Genomic DNA, 21,438 nt, shown 5'->3' with positions numbered 1-21,438 from the left:
TGCAAAAATCTGTCTTACACAAGAAACTTGCAAATTGCTAGCTATTTCTGAAGGCATCGAGCTGAAATTTTAAACAACAATTTTTTTTATAATGCTTCATATTTCTTTATGACAGGATCAGGGCCCATCAATTCAACCTCTCAAATATCTCTCAAGTTGTCCTCCACACCCTGCTGTTACAGTTCTAGCTCAGGGTTTTATTATTTCTTGCTGGGACTATGGCAATAGCTTCCTTATAAGTCATCTTACTTCTGGTTAGATTCTGATGGCAGCATCTTCCATACTACCTATAGAAGGCAATTTTTTTTTAATACAAGATTTTTTTTTAATTTATTTATTTTTACTTGAAAGATAATTGCTTTACAATATTGCATTGGTTTCTACCAAACATCAACATGAATCAGCCATAGGTTTACCCATGTCCTCTCCCACTTGAATGTCCCTCCCACTTCCCTCCCCATTCTACCCCTCTAGGCTGTTACTGAGCCCCAGTGTGAGTTCCCTGAGTCATACAGCAAATTTCCATTGGCGATCTATTTTACATATGGTAAGTATGTTTGCATGTTACTCTCTCCATACCTCCCACCCTCTCCTTCTTCCCATTCAGGCTGTGTCCATCAGTCTGTTCTCCATGTCTTTGTCTCCACTGGTACTCTGCATATAGGTTCATCAGTACCATCTTTCTAGATTTCATATATATGCCTTAGTATATGATAATTAAATGCAAGAATCTGATCATGTTGTACCCTGCTGGAAAGTAAAAGTGAAAGTGTTATTTGCCCAGTCGTGTGTCTGACTCTTTGCGATCCTATGGACTGTAGACCATCAGGCTTCTCTGTCCATGGAATTCTCCAGGTAAGAATACTGGAGTGGGTTGCCATTTCCTTCTCCAAGGGATCTTCCAGACCCAGGGCTCAAACCTGGGTCTCTTGCTTTTCAGGCAGATTCTTAACTGTCTGAGCCACCATGGAAGCCCTGCTGGAAACCTTACAGTAAATCCCCATCATCTGCAGGATGTATTCCAAATACTTGACATGGGGCAAATAGTTTTTTGTGTGCTTTCCTTGCCAGTTTTCCAGCCTCATCTCTACCACTGCCTACAAACACGGCTGCTATCATGTGGCTATGTTCTCTCACCAAACCATGTCCTCTTGTGCCTGAAACACCTCTGACTGAAGTGCATTTTGCCAACTTTCTGCTAACTCTTACATATCCTTCCAGATCCGCCTCAAATCTGTGTCACCTGTTCATAGTCAGTGAGAAAAGTATGGTGAAGATTCATGAGTAAATATTTAGATCAGTTAAAGTGAATATTAACATTAGCCTGTTTCCATATTGTACTTTAATTCTCCTTTTACACTAAGCTTCCTGTAAAAGCCTAATTTTTGTGTCAATCTGGACAGATAGATGGGGTGGTGTGTCACATGACCATGGCAGAAACTGCAACCACTAAAACAAAGCCCAAACCAGAGTTGGGAAAAAAACAGGAATAAATGAAAAGGAAAATTACAATTTCCTAAGAATTCTCAGAGAGATGATATAACCCTGGGAGTTTTTTTTTTTTTTTTTTTTTTATGGTATATGTCACAGGAAAGGACATCTTGCTATTTGAAGAGTAAAAGAAAAGAATGACCCCGAAATGTAGAGGACTTGGGATACACAGTGGCAGACATTTGGCTGACAAACCAACCTGTCTATCAATCCGTCCATCCCCTCTCCTTTAGTTATCAGTGTCTTTGTTTAATATTTGATGAAAGGGGCACTGGTGGCAAATTTAGTTTTTCTCCTGTGAGTTAGGAGTAGTTGAAAAGAGGACTTATTCTCAGTGCTGACACCTTTGTCTCTGGTGACGTCTAGACTTTCCATGTTAACCCCATAGAGTCTTCCAACGTGTGCATGCCTGTGTGCTCAGTAGCTTCAGTCGTGTCCGACTCTTTGTGACCCCGTGGACTGTAACCCACCAGCCTCCTCTGTCCATGGGATTCTCCAGGCAAGAATACTGCAGTGGGTTGCCATGCCCTCCTCCAGGGGATCTTCCCAACCCAAGGATGGGACCCGTGTCTCCTACGGCTCCTGCATTGTGGGCAGATTCTTTACTGCTAAGTCACTGGGAAATCCCACAGTCTTCCAGTTTCAGCCCCAAAAGAGGCATGGATTCTCTCCTTGTCCTAGCCTTTACCCCATCATGTTCCCCATTCCCCTAGCTTGTGGGACTACCTGCTCCAAAATTTTTTTCTTAGTTAACCAGAAGCAGACCAACCTAAGAAGTTTCCCATATGATATTCTTCTAAGTGAAAGAACAGGCTTAAGATAATGTTTAGTTTTGTTGTTAAATTTTCAGTTAATCATTAACCAGTGTTGGAAAAGAAATAGGGAAACAGATACCCCTAGACTCCAGTGTTGGGAGGGTAAATTAGGAAAACTTTTTGTAAGAAAATTACAATATACCAAAGCTCTTTCATGCTCTAGAATTTATCTTCATCAGTCAAGAATGTCTACAACAATTATCTCATCAAGTTGTTCATTGCTTGTTGATTTTAATAGTGAATATTGCAAAACCCCTAAGTGTTAAAATAGGATATGAGTACAATAAATATTGACACTGCTATACTATGGAAAATTTGCACCTTTTTTAAAATGATGTTCAATGACAGAAAAAATTTGAGATGATACACATCATAAAAGAATATGAACCTATTTATTGCTTGATGAAGTGCTTATTCTCTTTACATACATGTATTTTTTGAATTTTTTAAAAAAGATGAACCAATATTAGTTATCTAAAAATATCCTTAAAATTTGCCTGAGGAGTCTAGGGAAAATAAAATTCATGGTGGTGCTGTGGAAAGTGGAGCCAGATAGAAGTAGACCTTGGAAGAGGAAGAAGGGCTGGGTTTGGTTTCCCTGTTAACTTTTCCAGCTACATTCATATTCACAAGACATGACACCATCAGGCCAGATTTATACATCACAATGTAAGTAAGCAAGTAACTAAAAAGCTATAGAACTATCTGTTCTATAAAGACGGAGAAGAGAGGAAGTGGTTTACTCCAAACCACTTAGGTGCTGATAACAGTATTCATGAGCAGAGTGCTAATCTATGATTCAGCCTTGGCTCAGTTTTATATTCCTTGTATACAAGAGTTTGTTTTTCATAGTCATCAAGCGGAGGATTTGCCATCGTCTGCCTATACATGGTTTGTGGAAATTTAATTCTGTCACAGTGTATTAAATACATATACCAAATATCTTGTCCAAATGTTGCATCCATGTGAGCAGACTAATAATACTGAAGATCTAGGGGTTTTATGAAGTTTTATTAAGGTTGAGTTTAAGCATTACACTATAACATGAAGATGATACATTGCAAGCATTTGACCATCCTTTGCAAAGTTGCTATCTGCCCTCCTGTAAAAATGCCTAAGAGACTATAGAAAAAATAATTCACTAAAACAGTAGACTATAAGCATCCCATTGGATGAACCTGAGAGATAATAGGGCTTCCCAGGTGGCACAGTGGTAAAGAACCTGCCTGCCAATGCAGGAGACAAAAGAGACACGATTTTGATCCCTGCATCAGGAAGATCCTCTGGTGAAGGGCATGGAAACCCACTCCACTATTCTTGCCTGGAGAATCCCATGGACAGAGGAGCCTGGCAGGCTACAGTTCATAGGGTTGCAAAGAGTTGGACATGACTGAAGTGATTTAGCATGCTCACACGAGAGATAATATGGAATAGATTTTAGTGACAAAAAGTATGAAGGAAACATAGCTGAAGCTACTATTGGAATTTCTTTTTTTTTTTTTTTTTTGGCAACTATTAAAAGCTTTTGTGCCCTGGAAGTCACTTCATTAAAAAATCTTAAAGTTTTGAATCTTAATGATACCTTTTGTCAAAGAGATTTAAAATGTAAACATTTTCTTAAGGTGGCTAATCGCTGACAGTGGTTATGAGTGAATCATTGTTTTGAAATTTGGTATACTTAAGAGCCTCTTGAAAGTGAAAGAGGAGAGTGAAAAAGTTGGCTTAAAACTCAACATTCAAAAAACTAAGATCACGGCATCCAGTCCCATCACTTCATGGCAAATAGATGGGGAAACAATGGAAACGGTGAGAGACTATTTTCGGAGGCTCCAAAATCACTGCAGATGGTGACTGCAGCCGTGAAATTAAAAGATGCTTGCTCCTTGGAAGAAAAGCTATGACCAACTTAGATAGCATATTAAAAAGCAGAGACATTACTTTACCAACAATGGTCCTTCTAGTCAAAGCTATGGTTTTTCCAGTAGTCACGTATGGATGTGAGTGTTGGACTATAAAGAAAGCTGAGTGCCAAAGAATTGATGCTTTTGAACTGTGGTGTTGGAGAAGGCTCTTGAGAGTCTCTTGGACAGCAAGGAGATCCAACCAGTCAATCCTAAAGGAAATCAGTGCTGAATATTCATTGGAAGGACTGATGCTGAAGCTGAAACTCTAATACCTCAGCCACCTGATGCTAAGAACGGACTCATTGGAAAAGACCTTGATGCTAGGAAAGATTGAAGGTGGGAGGAGAAGGGGATGACAGAGGATGAGAAGATTGGATGGCATCACTGACTTGATGGACATGAGTTCGAGTAAGCTCTGGGAGTTGGTGATGGACAGGGAAGCCCAGCGTGCTGCAGTCCATGGGGTTGCAAAGAGTCAGACGTGACTGAGTGACTGAACTGAACTAAATATCAGATGAAATTCCCTGTATGAAGGCAAGTACCCATTCTACTTCAAGTTACATTAGCTTGATCTCAGAAAACTAGCAAATGAAACTATATATAGAAAAGAATACACACCCAGAGATAGGCTTCATGTGTGATATTTTGAAAGAGTACAATTATAACATGTTTCAGTGTCATGTCTGCACTTAACCTCAATTTCTTTATATAAACAAATATGATAAAAGATCCAAGCATATAATGTCTTGGCAAAACTTAGAAGGTAATATCTGGGTCAAAAACCTCATAACCATATTTCATCTGATTTCACACCCATGAAACACTGGTTCTAAAACCATGCACAATTACCAGAGATCTGCTATGCCTTCAAGATTAGTTTTCACATATGCTAATAAAGGAACCTGTGATCCCCCTGGCTTGCAGCATGTTTACTGGAAAAATTTTTAGGGCACAAAGAGAAAGACTGAAAATATTTTTTGTATTGTCTGCTCCTGTTTCTTTAGAGCCCTGGGAACATTTCACTGTCTTATTGTGTGCATTTGTGTGTATGTATCATGCTTGGAGATTTACAAAATAGTTTTCTTGCTGCTCAAGCCTTGTATTTATTACTTTGGGTGACGGGGGGGTGGGCAGAGGCAGAGACAGAGGGAAAAAGAGAGAAAAGAAAGAGAAAAAATAGAGAAAGGAAATGAAAGATAGGGATACCCATTTAGAAAAATAACTCTTTTGGGAGTGACTTGTTTGGAACTTTTACCATCAATTTAGGATCAGTGATAAAGTGGTCAAACAACTATAAAGTCAAAGATGCCTTGCTATTCAAGAAGGTTTTTTTCCCTTTACACTATTATATGATAGTGTATATTATATAATAGTGAAATGAGAACAAAGATCTGCAAAAAATAAAATAATAATTGTAATACTATATTTGGATAAGCACCCATGAGTCCTAAGGTCTCTTAGTAAATAATTATCCAAGAATCTTATGCTAAAAATAAAGCAAGGCCCATGAAAATGGTGCCATCGTAAACCTGATAAAAAGTCAAATATCCATTTAATACAAAATGTTTGTATATTTCTCAACATTCTAATGGTAGGCATAATCTTTCCCCTTAGCCTTACAAAATAATAGAAATGGACATATGCCAAAAGCTCTCCAAACGTTACTTTTTTCTTTCTCCTTCTCTGTTCAATGTTCTCAGTCTCTTCCTGTTCTGTCACCAACCAGGCAACCTTCCCTTTAGACCAGAGAAAGGACTACTCCTATTCTTTTCCCACACTTGGAAAACGGGGGGCATTTGTCATTTCTACCCACTCCTCATCCCTTCTTCCTCAGTTTTGCTATAAGTGTGTTTTTGGTGTTTTTTTTTTTGGACCGGGTGAGGGTATGTGTGTGTTAAAGTAAGGGGCATCTGTTCAAAGTGAGGCATCTGGTTACTCGAAGATCAAAACCAAATCTTTTGGTCTCACGTGAAGAGCTATGCAGTTTGGGATGCACTGTCCTTAATTCAATTACAGTCCTCTTTTTATTTATTTATTTTTCTTAAATCGAAGGCAGAGTACAACACAAGACACACAGAGGAAAGAGAATAACAAAGGGAAGATCATACTTTGTAGGCTTTCAAGACTTTTTTTTCCCTGGGCTTCAAATCAAGACCCACTCTAGCTCTATGCAGACAGCTGAAGTCAATTTCACCCAGTTACTGGGAACCAGATTCTTTGTTACCAGGGGCGGCATCCCCAACTACTAAATCTGATGTTTACAGCCTTGCTCCACCCTCTTTAAATTTTCAAATACCTCTGCAGCTCCCCAAACAAATTGTTCCTAGGCATCAGACAGGCAGAATCTAAACCCTTATTTACTTCCATTGTTTAATTTTTTTTTTTCCCCTAAGTGGCTAATTCTTTATTGGCTCTCAACCACCTGACTCCATTTAGGTTGATAATAGATATCTCCCTTGGTAGCCTACCTTTGAAAACCTTTCTGACACCTTCCACAGAAAAACATGCTTAACTTGTTGAACAGTTTCACTTTATTTTCAAAGGCGAAGCTACAAAATCCTAATCACTCATGCTAAACTCTTGACATGTTCCCTGTACTTATTTTGGAGGCGGGGGTAGAACCCATTTGAAGGTATTTGAACACAGACACAGGGGATTTTATTCAAAAAGATTGATTAGATACAATTCTTGAGGTCTGCAAATGTTTTCAATTGTCTATTCCATAAGGAAAGACATTTTGGCATCCTATAATGTATATTCATTTCTTTTTATGTTATATACATGTACATCTATATAAAATATTATAAACCACTTACTGAAGTAGAAACTGATATTATACATATATAATGATATATGTATATATACATATATCATCAGCAGTGTTACAGACTCTGTCTGCAATGAAGGAGACATGGGTTTGATCCCTGGGTCATGAAGATCCCCTGGAGGAGGAAATGGCAACACACTCCAGTATTCTTGCCTGGAAAATTCCATGGACGGAGGAGCCTGGCAGGTTACATTCAGTCCATAGGGTCTGAAGAGTTGGACAGGAGTGAATGACTGAACATGCACACATGTATCCACGTGTGAGTATTAGTCATGTCTGACTCTTTGAGACCCCTTGGACTGTAGCATGCCAGGCTCCTCCATCCATGGGATTTTCCAGGCAAGAATACTGGAGTGGGTTGCCATTTCCTTCTCCAGGGGATCTTCCAGACCCAGTCATCGAATCCGGATCTCCCTCGTTGCAGGCACACTCTTCACTCTTTACCTTCTGAGCTATCAGGGAAGCCCATGAATATAAGAATATGTGTGTGTGTGTGTGTGTGTGTGTGTGTGTGTGTATCTTTGCATGTGTGTGTGTCTGTATGTATTTTTTTAAGACAAATTCTAGTCAATTTGTGTTGTATGTAGATGTCCCTCAGATAAGAATATGCCACTTTGGAAGCCAATGCTTTAGTCCAGCAGTTTTTCAACTCAGCTTCTATAAGATTGTTTAGACATAGATTCCTAAGCCTATCACAGAGCTTCTGAGTCAGGATATCTGAAGTCATACCCCTAAGTTTCTACAAACTTCCCATTGCTGGCCATACACTGGACAATACGGTTCTGATGTATAGAACAATTTCATGATTGGACAAGTCCAGGTCCAGGTTCATTTTTTAATGTAATCCTTTATAGAAACTCAAAATGTAGGGCTTCAATCCATTTGACTCAGATTGTATTTATCAACTCACAGTGATTTTCCTCTTCCCTGCTGCTTGTCTCACATACCTAAATAAATATGTATTAGAACTTCCCTTCAGTTCAGTTCAGTTCAGTCGCTCAGTCGTGTCCGACTCTTTGCGACCGCATGAATCACAGCACGCCAGGCCTCCCTGTCCATCACCAACTCCCGGAGTTCACTCAAACTCATGTCCATCGAGTCGGTGATGCCATCCAGCCATCTCATCCTCTGTCGTCCCCTTCTCTGCCTGCCCCCAATCCCTCCCAGCATCAGAGTCTTTTCCAATGAGTCAACTCTTCGCATGAGGTGGCCAAAGTACTGGACTTTCAGCTTCAGCCTCAGTCCTTCCAAGGAATACCCAGGGCTGATCTCCTTTAGAATGGACTGGTTGGATCTCCTTGCAGTCCAAGGGACTCTCAAGAGTCTTCTCCAACACCACAGTTCAAAGGCATCAATTCTTCAGTGCTCAGCTTTCTTCACAGTCCAACTCTCACATCCATACATGACCACTGGAAAAACCATAGCCTTGACTAGACAGACCTTTGTTGGCAAAGTAATGTCTCTGCTTTTGAATATGCTATCTAGGTTGGTCATAACTTTCCTTCCAAGGAGTAAGCATCTTTTAATTTCATGGCTGCAGTCACCATCTGCAGTGATTTTGGAGCCCCCCAAAATAAAGTCTGACACTGTGTCCACTGTTTCCCCATCTATTTCCCAGGAAGTGACGGGACCAGATGCCATGATCTTAGTTTTCTGAATGTTGAGCTTTAAGCCAACTTTTTCACTCTCCACTTTCACTTTCATCAAGAGGCTTTTGAGTTCCTCTTCACTTTCTGCCATAAGGGTGGTGTCATCTGCATATCTGAGGTTATTGATATTTCTCCTGGCAATCTTGATTCCAGCTTGTGTTTCTTCCAGCCCAGCATTTCTCATGATGTATTCTTCATATAAGTTAAATAAGCAGGGTGACAATATACAGCCTTGACGTACTCCTTTTCCTATTTGGAACCAGTCTGTTGTTCCATGTCCAGTACTAACTGTTACCTAACTCAGACCAACTGAAGGAAAGACCATCTGAATTCAGTGAAAGGTGCTTCTTTAAATGCAACTTTACTGCTCATGACCCCATCGAATGACTAGAGGCAATGGTCATGGAAGGGTTATCTGGAAATACCCTGTAGATATATGAATTAGATTAATGTTATGAATAGCATAATATTTAAATTCAATTTGATGCCTTCCAAGTACATTGACAAGATTTTGACCTTAGTAAGTTGAACATTCTCTGAAATACTGTTTACATTTCCTGGAAACTTGCTCACACAATCAGTTTACTTAGTAAACTTTTAGGTCAAGGACAAGGAAAATGAAAACCTCATAGATATGGCTGAGATTCTACATATGTCCCGGGGTAGTGAAACTTCCCTGGTGGCTCAGATGGTAAAGAAACTCTCTGCAATGTGGGAGACCTGGTTTCGATCCCTGGGTTGGGAAGTTCCTCTAGAGAAGGAAATGGCAACCCACTACAGTATTCTTGCCTCGAGAATCCCTTGAACATAGGAGCCCAGTGGCCTACAGGCTATGGGGTTACAAAGAGTCAGACACGACTATGCGACCAACACACTAGTGAAACTTCAGGCTACTTTTGATAAAGTGAACATGTGTAAATTTTGTATGTCTTACAGTTTTGTAGAAGAGCATTTCTGTGCTAAAAATAATCTACTTGTTGATCCATACATTCATTTATTGAACAAAGTGTTGTAATAGCTACAAAGTGCCAGATACTATGCTGTGCAATTATGATGGAGCCATAACTGACTTTAAAAATACATGTAAATTTTAACTATTAAATGAGCTGAAAGATGAAATACATGATCCTCGGTCAGTGCCACAGGGGAAAATCATTGTCTCAGGGGAAAATGTACAGTTTCTTTCTAACCTAGTGGTTTACTTTTCAATATTTGCTTTATGGATATTTCAGAGGTTATTAATATAGGACCAAATAACAAATCATCAGACCATCAGGTCTTTCGGTGGTTACCCAAAGACCCCTGGAGGTTGGTTCCTAAATGTGGAAGTTGGCAGGAATTAATAATATTGCAATGGGGTAGGCTAGGAAGCCTATCTATGAGATAGGCTGGAAATTTGGGGCCAACAATTGACTGTATTTACTTATGGAATAAAAACTTTCAAGAATGGCATTGAGTAACTTCCTTGCCAGGCAGATCTTGAGTTTCATAGCTTTTATTACCAGATCTGCTAAACTTTTTTTCTGAGTGACTGTGCCTTGCCAATTTCTCAATTAAGTAAACTGTTCTTACCATTTTGAACGGTCTGCTGTTCTTAGCATCCCTTTCCTAGTCCTCATGCCAATAAAGTCATCATCCTACATGTAAAAAACCTCTTAAGGATTCTTCAGGTTTTAGCCTATTACTTGCACAGAAGGCATTATTAACTACTCTTAATAACAGAGTAACATTTTCATACTAATCAGAGACGTGCTGGCTTTAATTACTACGTACTATTCTGTGGAAAAGAAGCAAAAACACTCAAACAAATTTTACAATAAGATGTTAGCAGGAGTGCACTAAGTGTTTCATTCTTACCTGTTGGTCTACTAGTAAAATAGGTTTATTCTGGGTATCTTGACAATATTTTAATTTGTATTTTAAATCAGAACTCTGTGTGGGGGAGTTCCCTGGTGGTCCAGTGGCAAAGACTCTGAGCTCCAAATGCAGGGGACCCAGGTTCGATTCCTGGTTGGGGAACTAGATCCCAACTAAGACCTGGTGCAGCCCAATAAATAAGTAAATATATTAAAAAAGAACTCAGTGCAGGACTTTTCCTGCTGAAATAGATTCTCTTTTTCCACTGTCTTGCAAGAAGAAACACATACTAATGTTGCTTTTTTAAGGGAAACTGCATTTAAAAAATTATTTGGAGAGTATGGTTTATGCTTTAAACCCTGTCTCTTTCTGATTCCTAAGTCAAGGTCATGTTGTTATGATGACTCCCCGGGTTAAGTAATATCCATCATGATAGAGATTAGCAAGTCTACTCAAAACAAAGGAAATATAATAAAGCCTGATAAATAATGAAGCAGACTTTAGTTTCTCTTGCTCTTTCGCCTTCCCTCCAGTCTAGTTGGGGAAAGTGAAAGGTGACATCTTTCTGGAAGCCTTACTAGAAAGACTGTCTTAATTCTGAGGTGTAACTTCTAGATGGTTCCAGACAAATACTGTTCAGATACCACATCATTTAGCAATTTTTTTCTAACTTAATTCATTCTAAAAAGAAATTTTCTAGTTGTTTGTGTTTTTTCCCTAACTGATAATAGATTCTTAAGTTATTGTAATGTATTAAAATTTTTGGTAGACATCTAAGTTCCTATCGATTTTCATCAATGGAGCTATTCTTTGCTCCCCAAACCATACAGCAACTAGTGTTGTGGCTCAGGAATTCAAAACTGTGTTCATATGGGTGATGCCACTCTACTGAACTTAAAAACAAGGCACATGTGCTAATTATCACAGCAAGGTTGTAAAGAAAAAAGAAAAAGTGACAGTGTTTTGTGTTTACTAGTCTCTTACCTTTGGACAATGAGACACCATAACTGATGACTGACCACTTCAAATATTAATGCTATCACTTCATCACTATTTACTTCACTTTCTTTAAAATTTGGAGATTCAACTTAAGAAAAAACAGCTAATAAGGACTTACTGTTTTCTTAGAGCTATGCTAAAGTATAGAAAAGAAAAGAAAAACAAAAAAAGTGTCATTGATGAAGCAAATCATGAACTCACCCAAAAAAAGAGTGCTAAAAAACATCAGCAATTTGAGGAGCAAATATCAAGTGATCCAAGAATATGAACAATAACCATGATTAAAATTCACCTAATGCTTGAGTAACTGCAAAAAATAGGTCATTGGCCTGGCTTTGCAGGTTTGTAGGGCCTCCGTTAGATTTCACATTTACTTTGGGCTTCCCTGGTGTCTCAGATGGTAAAGAATCTGCCTGCAATGCAGGAGACCTGGGTTCACTCCCTGAGTTGGGAAGATCCCCTGGAGAAGGGAATGGCTACCCACTCCAGTATTCTTGCCTGGAGAATCCCATGGACAGAGGAGCCTGGTAGGCTACAGTCCATGGGGTCTCAAGAGATGGACACAACTTAGCGACTAACACTTTAACTTCACTTGGAGGTGAGGATGATCTTGAAAGGGGTCTCTCAAGCTTTGGATTGCCAGGATCAACATGGCTGATCAGAACGACTGGCAGATGCCCACTCACTCTCTTACTGTTCTTGCTTGGCTTGTTCCTTCTGAGACTGATTCTGTAGCCATCTTATCTGAGGAAAGGAAATTATTTTTCAGTTAAGGGAAGAAGCAAACATGTGTACTCTCCTAATTGGCCATAGATTCTAAACTTTTTCTTTTTTTTTTTTGAGATATGCTCCTGAAAAGATTTAGATTTAAAATTGAGATAGGCTCCTTTTTTCTTGATTTCTGGATTTAATACGTGGAAAATAAGGCCAGAGCTGAGGCCAAATGAAATAGTGATTTCAGATGCATTATCCCTCCAGTAATAGGAGCTTTTTCCTCCCCTTGTTACTATTTCAAAACTTCCAATTGGGCCAAACCTAGTCATTGTACATTAGCTCAGTATACAATGATGCAAACTTTTCCTTCTGTGTGTTGACTGCAGGGATCAAGACCCCAATTATAGGATGCACGATGGCATGAAGACTCCTAATGTAGTGTAACTGACAGGAAAGGGAGTGGGGAGACAGGCAGACAAACTGGGAGCTGCATTAGGGGGACCATCGTAATCTAAGTATGTTTAGGAAAATATACATCCTTCAACAATAAATAATAACTACATGGCTGTTTACTCTTATGCTAGTTTGGACTTTGATTTCTTACCAAATTTGGCCTCAGTTTATGTCTCTGTGACAGTAACACTAACCATCCAGATGATTGACTTGATTGTTTTAGTTTTCATCCAGTTTTGGCATCTCCAAGATATAAATTATGTTAACATATGCTACAGAAGAGCAATTATAGAACCATGTAGTGAAAGATAATTTCTGGTCAGCCCTTTTCTACAAATACTGATGATAGCCCCATGACGAAGAAGTGCTAGTTTCTGTCTGTTAAGGAAACAAATTTTTTTGGCAGTTGGCTCACCTGGAAGATTTTTTGAATATGATTTCATAAGCACATTTTGCTAAACATATAGAAACACACATGATGTAGGTCTTCTGATTTTATCCATGTATATAGAACAGAGGCTCATCTGCTAATTTACAGCTATTGATCATTTCACACTTGACCGTGAGCTTGGGCAATTCAACTTTTTTTTTTTTTTAATTTTATTTTATTTTTAAACTTGACATAATTGTACTAGTTTTGCCAAACATCAAATTATTCTCGATTTAGAAATCCACTTAGGCATCTCTCTCAGTGTCTGGTCAATCTTGCTTTCTGAAGTCTGTCCATAACACTTAAGATTCAAGTTGCAAGTCCAGGTTCAATGCACGATACTGGATGCTTGGGGCTGGTGCACTGGGACGACCCAGAGGGATGGTATGGGGAGGGAGGAGGGAGGAGGGTTCAGGATGGGGAACACATGTATACCTGTGGCGGATTCATTTTGATATATGGCAAAACCAATAAAATGTTGTCAAGTTAAAAAATAAAATAAAATAAAAAAAAGATTTGGGAACTATGTTAAGTTTAGATTTAATTGTAAAATTTATTTTATCATAGATGAAATATTTTAATTTTCCCTTTGATTATGATTTTCTACATAAACAATAAACTTATATGTTGAAATGCAAAGGAGAATTCAACTGTTCAAGAACTGTAACAGGATTGCTATTTACATTTGTGGCCTCAAAAATCAATCTCAATATTCATGATGAGTTTGATTGATTTTAGTTTAAATAAAAGATTCCATTTGAAAATGATCAAAGAAGCCAACTTTCATGGAACTAAATTATTCCTTATGGAGAGTTCAAGTATAATTATTACAAATGAATATCTTTTAAAAATTACTTTCATTGAATTTTACTTCAGAGATTCACGTAGGAAAGAAGTCACCATCTCTAAAATTTCCAGCTAACTCCTAGAATCTGCTATGTGAAAAATATCTTACCAGAAAAATAGTTATTTGTATAACTCGCTGCTAGCCCAATGATGGTTTGAGGAGACTCCCATTAAATATATAACAAAAGAGTTTGAGCTATAGATCTTAACTCCTAATTTAAATAATATCAAATTTAGTTTATTATAATTTAATTTTAAGGTCCACATATATTTTACTACAAAATGACAGTGAAGTGGATGACATTTATGGAGGCATCTACTCATTGGACTGCAAAATATGAAATGGTTTTGTTTCTCTCCCTCTGGATAGTGAGCACCAAGGAAAGGTTGGCCCAACTTAAACTTGTCTCAGCCATTTTGGTTACAGGACCATTACATCTGAAATTTCATACTAAGTTATCTATATTTAAAAACATTTTTTAATTCATTTTTTATTGAAGGATAATTGCTTTACAGATTTTTACTGGTTTCTGTCAAACCTCAACATGAATCAGCCCGAGGTATACATAAATCCCCTCCCTTTTGTCATTTTTCTAAAAAAACCCTCAAGCTCCCCTCCGTGTTCCTCTCCTTAGATTGGGTACTTCCTTCTTAGAGCAGATGCTCGCTTTTGCAGTACTGGTGGTAGGAAGAAAGAAGGCAAAGGTCCTTGCATGGGAGTGTCTTCATATGGGTGGTGGGAAAATGTCCTTTCTTCTGTCACTACTGGCCTCTGATGCTGAGGTTGTTTGTATAGAGTCTGCCCGTGGGTACTATTTCTTGTTTCATGCAAGCCAGCCCCCTTCAACTTCTCCATCAGGGGGAAGTCATGTGTGCCCTTCATTGTTCCCGAGTTACAAGTCAATGTTTTCTTCATGTTGGGCATCAGAATTAGCACTGCACCTGATCCTTCTCTTTCAAGTATCTTTTCAAGTAGTTCCACTGGAAGCAATATAGCACTTTCTTGTTCCCCTGAGGGCTACAGAGTGCTGAGATGGTGAACAGTTTGCCTAGTTTTTGTCTTAGGGAACACTAGAGTCCTTTCAAACTTAACTGGAAGAGGCTAATCAATAGGCCCAGGCAAGAAGTAGGTAGGAGTTTTTTCAAGTTTCCTCCTGACTTCAGGGGACACAGGAGGTATCCCCCTATTTTCCACTGTGGGGTGGAAGTTCTGAGAACAACGGTGTGCTGTACTCCTGATTAATCTTCCAAAAACTGAGCTCCACAGACCAACCTGTGCTCTTCAGCCGGGGAATAGCACGCTGGCCCCGCTTTGCAGGAACTTCCCCCCTTTCTGAGGGACTCTTTCAGAGCCTTTGTCACTTGGCTTCCACAGAGCCCACCCTCTCCAGTTCTTCAAGTATTTATGTTGTATTGAGTTGGGTAAAATAGAAAGGGTATGTTCTCAGAAGTCAGTGGTCCTAACTAGTGATCTGATCTTAAAATGTGGAGCCTTTTTCTGATCTTTGGTATTTAATTTAAATGGCTGCACAGTACAAAGAGTCCCAGTCCAACATTCAGTTATATAAGTTTCTTTAAATCATACATTAAAAGAAACACTGATCACTTATCTTCCAAAAATAACAACTTTAGTGTACTTTAGCACTGTTGTTCAGTAGCTAAGTTGTGTCTGACTCTTGCGACCCCAGCACACCAGATTTCCCTGTCCTTCACTATCTCCTGGAGTTTTCTCAAACTCATGTCCATTTAGTCACTGATGCTATCCAACCGTATCATTCTCTGTCACCCCCTTCTCCTCCTGCCCTCAGTCTTTCCCAGCATCAGGGTCTTTTCCAATTAGTCAACTCTTCACATCAGATGGCCAAAGTATTGGAGCTTCAGCTTCAGCATCAGCATCATTCCTTCCAATGAATATTCAGGATTGATTTCCTTTAGGATTGACTGGTTTGATCTCCTTGCTGTCCAAGGGACTCTCAAGAGTCTTCTCCAACACCACAGTTCAAAAGCATCAATTCTTCGGTGCTCAGCTTTCTTTATAATCCAACTCTCACATCCATAATGACTACTGGAAAACCATAGCTTTGACTATATGGACCTTTGTTAGCAAAGTGATGTGTCTGCTTTTTAATATGCTGTCTTGGTTTGTCATAGCTTTTCTTCCAAAGAGCAAGCATCTTTTAATTTCATGGCTGCAGTCACCATCCACAATGATTTTGAAGCCCAAGAAAATTGTATGTCACTGCTTCCATTGTTTCCCCATCTATTTGCCATGAAGTGATGGAACTTCAGCATACACAGACTTAAGCTCATCAATTCTTAAAATTTTAGGTTGGTTTTTTTTTGTGCTATTTTATTATTTTGTCCTCTGAAAGGAATTTTTTTTCTACCTCCACTTTCCTATGTTTTTTAGCTTTTATATTTGTTTTGTTCACTCACCTCAAATTAAAGTTGTTTTTCCGTAGTTATGAAGTTGTTCCAACACCAGTGCCATTTGTTGAAAACGTTGCTCTTTCTCCACTGAATTACCTTAGTGCCTTTGTCAAATATCAATTAATTGTGTAAGTATGGATCTATTTCTAAATTTTATGTTGTTTCATTAATGTATTTGTCTCTCCTTATGCCACTGTCTTGGTTACTGTAGTTTTATGGTAAATCTTAAAATCAGACTTTGGTCTACAAATTTGCTAGATATTTTATTAGTTCTGCTGATTCCATAGGATTTTCTATATGAAAAATCATATTCTCTACAAATTAAGGAAATACTTCTCTCTCTTAAATCTGCATGCCTCTTTGTTTTGTTTGCCCCATAGCAATGATTAGAGCTTCCTAAACAATGCCAAATATAAGTGCAGTGAGCAAATATCTTTGCCTTGTTCACAGTCTTAGGAAGAACATGTTCAGTTTTTCACCAGTAATATAATGTTAGCTCTAGCTTCTTAAAAATGCTAAAAATTAAATACATTCCCTTCTACTCCTAATTGTGGCTTAGCTGGTAAAGAATCCTCCTGCAATGTGGGAGACCTGGGTTTTATCCCTGGATTGGGAAGATCCCCTGGAAAAGGGAAGCTCTACTCACTCTAGTATTCTGGCCTGGAGAATTCCATGGATTGTATAGTCCATGAGGTAGCAAAGAGTCGGACATGACTGAGTGACTTTCACTTTCACTCCTAATTATTGAGTTTTTGTCATGAATGGTTGGTGAATTTTGTCCTTCTATGGATTCAGTTCAGTTCAGTCGCTCAGTCGTGTCTGACTCTTTGCGACCCCATGAATCACAGCACGCCAGGCCTCCCTGTCCATCACCAACTCCCGGAGTTCACCCAAACTCACGTCCATCGAGTCGGTGATGCCATCCAGCCATCTCATCCTCTGTCGTCCCCTTCTCCTCCTGCCCCCAATCCCTCCCAGCATCAGAGTCTTTTCCAATAAGTCAACTCTTCACATGAGGTGGCCAAAGTACTGGAGTTTCAGCTTTAGCATCATTCCTTTCAAAGAAATCTCAGGGCTGATCTCCTTTAGAATGGACTGGTTGGATTTCTATGGATTACTTAGCTTAATTTCATGAATGTTCATATGTTTCCATTGTTATTTGGCTAAAAAAATTTTTTGAGACTTCTTTGAGTGAGGGTCAACTAGTTGTATGTTGCTTATTAAAAATGTGTGAATTTTCTTGATATTTTATTATTATTACCTTTTAATTTTTTTCTATCTTTATCAAATACTGTACTCTATAATATCCCAATCCTTTAAACTTTTTTAAGACCTGTTTTGTTACCTATGATATATTTTCCTTGGTAACTAAACTGTGTATACATGTATATTCTGCTAGTTATCAATTAGATCAAATGGATTGATAAGTCATTCAAATCTTCTGCATCTTTACTGATTTTTGTCTACTTCTATCGTTTACTGAAAAGAGGGCATCAAGGTCTTCTGTTCTGATTGTGGATTTGCATAGCTTTCTATTTTGTTATGTCAGTTTGGGCTTCATGTATTTGAAAGCTTGGCTAGCAGATGTATATATACATAGGACTGTTCTATCTTTTTGATAAATTGATCCTTTATTGTTATGAAATCACCTTTTTAAAAATCTCTGTTAATTTTTGCTTCAGGTTACTCCTTTGGTGACATTAATATAGCCACACAAGTTTTTATACTCACTATTTACATACTATTTTCCATCTCTCCTGCCAACCTATTTGTGTCTTTATATTTAAAGTATACCTTCCCTGAACTTCATACAGATGGTTCTGGTGTGTGTGAACTGATGTGACAATTTTTGCTTTTTAATTGAAACAATTACCCAGTTGACATAGATATTGATGTAATTGTCTGTCATCTTGAATTTTTTTGTAACAAGTTCTTTTTTGATTGTTACTCATTTCCTTCTCATTTTGGATTGTGTGTGTGTTTAACTTGCCATATTTTAGTATTTTATTATATATCTTCTATTGAATTTTACCTATATTTTTACATTATGCTTTAGTAGTGCTTTTGTGAGTAATTTATGCATATCTTGCTTATCACAATCTACCTTGTAAATATACTATATTCAGTTCAGTTCAGTCGTTCAGTCATGTCCAACCCTTTATGACCCCATGAATTGCAGCACACCAGGCTTCCCTGTCCATCACCAACTCCCAGAGTTTACCCAAACTCATGTCCATTGAGTCGGTGATGCCATCTAACCATCTCATCCTCTGTCATCCCCTTCTCCTCCTGCCTTCAATCTTTTGCAGCATCAGGGTCTTTTCAAATGAATCAGGTTTTCACATCAGGTGGCCAAAATATTGAAGTTATTATTATATATATATATATAAAATATAGTAATATACTATATATATATAAAATACAGTATGTATAATATACTCTATTACTTTACTGTAATATAAGAAATTGCAACAATATAATTTTATTCACACCCCTACCACACTTTGAGCTATTGTTTTTATATATTTTACTTCTAAATGTTATAATCTCTCAAATACATTAAAATGTTCACTTTAAATAGTAAGTTGACATTAAAATAATTTAAGAAAGAAAGGAAAAATTATGTTACGTTTAACTACATATTTACCACGTGCAGTGTTTTCAAATCTTCCTTTATCTGAATTTCCATTAGGTTTTATTGCTTTTATCCCAAAGAACATTATTATTTATAATAGTGTGGATATGCTAGCAATGGTATTTCAATTTCAATTTTTTTTCAACTTAGATTTTAGAAGGCATTTTTGTTGGAGATAGTATTCTTGAGTGACAGATTTTTTTAGAAAATCTTTCATCAGTGTGAAGTTGCTATCCCATTATATTCTGCCTTCCATTGTGTCTGTTGAGACATTATCTGTCTTTCTTATTGTTCCTCTTATATAATGTGATGATGTCCCCAACTTCAATCCTTTGGCTATTTTTAAAGACTATTTTTACCTTCATGGAAGTCACTGTGCGAATATAAATATTTTTCTGCTTGTTTCTCTGCTTTCAAGGGTCAAATCTCTTCAAGTTTCTGTATGCTTATGATGTTGGTGTTGTGGTTGTTTACTTGCTAAGTTGGGTATTTTGTGACCCCATGGACTATAGCCCATCAGGCTCCTCTGTCCATGGGATTTCCCAGGCAAGAATACTGGAGTAGATTAACATTTCCTTCTCTAGGGCACCTTCCTGACTCAGGGATTGAACCTGTAGCTCCTGTGTCTCCTGCTTTGATAGGCAGATTCTTTACTGCTGAGCCACCAGGGAAGCCCCCTGCTTATAACTTTTCAGTATGATCAAATAGTTTCCAGAATTTGTAATTGTTATCTTGAGGTTAGTCTAATAGAAGCTACTAAAGTATTACCTGAACACTTTATACTGTTTATGTAGTATTATAATTTTTTCATAACATTATTTTAGTGAACTTGTTTTCTCAAAGCAGCTTTAAGTTCATGGCAAAATTGAGTAGGTGCTACAGTGAGTTTCCATATACCTTCTGCCCCACACATGTATAGCTTCTTCTATCATTAACCTTCTCCACCGGAGTAGTACAGGTATTACAATTGATGAACCTACGTGGACACATCATTATCACCTATGTCTGTAGTTTACACTGAGGCACTCTTGCTATTATACATTTCAGGGGTTTGGACAAATTTACCATTTGAGGTACCCACCATGATAATATCCTACAAGGTGGTTTCACTGCCCTAAAAGTCTTTGTATCCTGCCTATGCATCTCTCCCTCTCCACTAAACCCTGGCAGCCACTGATCTTTTTACTGTCTCTATAGTTTTGCCTTTTACATATTATCATCACATAGTTGGAATCATACCATAGGCAGCATTTTCAGACAGGCTTCTCTCACTTAATATTATGCCTTAAATTTCATCCATGTCTTTTCATAGCCTCATAGCTCATTTCTTTTGAGTGCTGAATAATGTATGCCATTGTCTGGATGTACAATAGTTTATCTATAACTTCATAACATTTTCATATACAGTTCTTATTCTCCAAATTTTATTTTCATTCTATTTTTTATATTTTATAGACAATGGCACTCATATTTGAAAGACAAAGTGACCTTCTCAAATACAATGAATAAGCATTGAAGAAATTAGAAATCAAACTTTTAAAAATGGAAATATGAACAAGTTATCCTGTCCCGGGTATTTTGTTCAAGCAGTCCTCTTTGCCTTGGATGCCAATATAAAGCCTGAAAGTGAAAGTCACTCAGTTGTGTCAGACTCTTTGTGACTCCATGGCACGTAGCCTGCCAGGCTCCTCTGTCCATGGAATTCTGCAGACAAGAATATTAGAGTGGGTAGCCGTTCCCTTCTCCAGGGAGTCTTCCCAACCCAGGGATCAAACCCAGGTCTCCCATATTGCAGGCAGATTCTGTACCATTTGAGCCAACAGGGAAGCCTATTGCTTGTCAATTTAATTCTAATCCTTTTAATGATTAGATCACTAATTCCAATCAGTTAGATTCAATTATCTTTTTGGACTCACTTTACATGTTACCCCCTAGTTTAAATTATGTTTAGATTTATCATTCTATTTCTCAGTACTTTTCCCCCATTTATATTTTTATTATAATAATAAATTAGATATTTTGTGCATGTATATTAGTTTAATATGTGTCTCTTTTGATATAGTAAGCAATAAGAGAACACCAAGATCTGTTTTACTCATGCCTAAAACAGGGACTGACATAAATTATGCACTCAATAAATATTTATTTAATAAAGGAATAGTTTTGTTGTCTTTCTGATCTATCAGGATATTTCTGTGTTAAATCTAAGAGTTAGGGCCAAGTTCTTAGCACACTTATATAATTAGTTGAAGATAAAATGTTGGGTTTGAGAATTTAGTTTGAGGGCTACTTTAAGACCTCAATATGTTAATTTTTATATCTAGACTATCTTGCAGTATTTCTTTTTATCTCTTAGATATAAAAAATAAATTAGTTCTGAGAAAAGCA

General features: G+C 37.8%; 1 long non-coding RNA gene and 1 other non-coding gene across 4 annotated transcripts in view; both read left to right on the top strand.

Annotated features, from left to right (window-relative positions):
- The window catches only part of LOC123329458, a 391,468-nt gene that overhangs the window by 12,687 nt on the left and 357,343 nt on the right, over nt 1-21,438 (top strand). The window lies entirely within an intron of this gene.
- Nucleotides 10,633-10,705, top strand: TRNAW-CCA. Its single transcript has one exon. It is a non-coding gene; the product is annotated as a tRNA-Trp (tRNA).

The sequence above is a fragment of the Bubalus bubalis genome, chromosome 15 (assembly GCF_019923935.1).
Source record: "Bubalus bubalis isolate 160015118507 breed Murrah chromosome 15, NDDB_SH_1, whole genome shotgun sequence".
NCBI classification, from domain to species: domain Eukaryota; kingdom Metazoa; phylum Chordata; class Mammalia; order Artiodactyla; family Bovidae; genus Bubalus; species Bubalus bubalis.
The sequence above is the reverse complement of the archived record's forward strand: the minus strand, read 5'-3'. Positions and strand labels throughout refer to the sequence as shown.